The sequence below is a fragment of the Dermacentor albipictus genome, unplaced genomic scaffold (genome assembly GCF_038994185.2).
Source record: "Dermacentor albipictus isolate Rhodes 1998 colony unplaced genomic scaffold, USDA_Dalb.pri_finalv2 scaffold_38, whole genome shotgun sequence".
NCBI classification, from domain to species: domain Eukaryota; kingdom Metazoa; phylum Arthropoda; class Arachnida; order Ixodida; family Ixodidae; genus Dermacentor; species Dermacentor albipictus.
The window spans coordinates 597,426-598,123 of NW_027225592.1; the positions used below are offsets into that span (position 1 = coordinate 597,426).

The 698-nt window shown below is 51.0% G+C and overlaps 1 non-coding gene across 1 annotated transcript; it reads left to right on the forward strand.

The window, feature by feature from the left end:
- Positions 1-220: 220 nt before the first annotated feature.
- Positions 221-293, forward strand: TRNAV-CAC (transfer RNA valine (anticodon CAC)). The gene has a single exon. It is a non-coding gene; the product is annotated as a tRNA-Val (tRNA).
- The last annotated feature ends 405 nt before the right edge of the window (positions 294-698 follow it).

A 698-nucleotide genomic window follows, 5' to 3' on the forward strand; every position in this document is an offset into this window, starting at 1 on the left:
GGGAACCACCAGCGTGGCTACCCATATTAGACAAATTGGCCACAGTTCGGTTTCCCTAACCAAGCTGCATTACCCAAAATGCAGCCGGTGTTTTTATCATAGTACAACTACCTCTTTCTGTTTTTAACTCTAACGCGTGAAATGTTCTGCTGAGAGCAAACGTGTTACCTTTTTTTGTACGTGCCTTATGTGTAAAACAGGTAATAAAGAAAAAAAAACCGTTCCCATGGTGTAGTGGTTATCGCGTGCGCTTCACACGCGCAAGGCCCCCGGTTCGATCCCGGGCGGGAACAGTGCATTATGCTTTTGTTTTCTTTGCGATCGCGAATACGCAGAAGAAAAGAGGGAGAGAAATAGCATTCTCCGTGATCCGTTCCCGTGGTGTGGATGGTGTGGATTCTACTTCCGGCTACCGTTCGGTGCGGACGCAGAATGCCTTGCTCCGTTGGGGCGGTGTTTGCGGCTCAGACGAGCCGCGGTAACAGGAATGCTGCTATGGATAGCCAGGACTACCAAGTTATTTTGCCGCCTCTGCCTACAGGACCATGCGTGGCCAACACGCTTTTTCTTCACGGAGACGTAAAGGCAAGGCCCTACCTAGTCGAAGATTTTCGAGACACGCTGGTGCGTCTGGGTCTGCTTCCCGAGGTTGACGCCTTGGGGGCTTTCAAGATGAACCACGTGTGGGCGGTTACTTT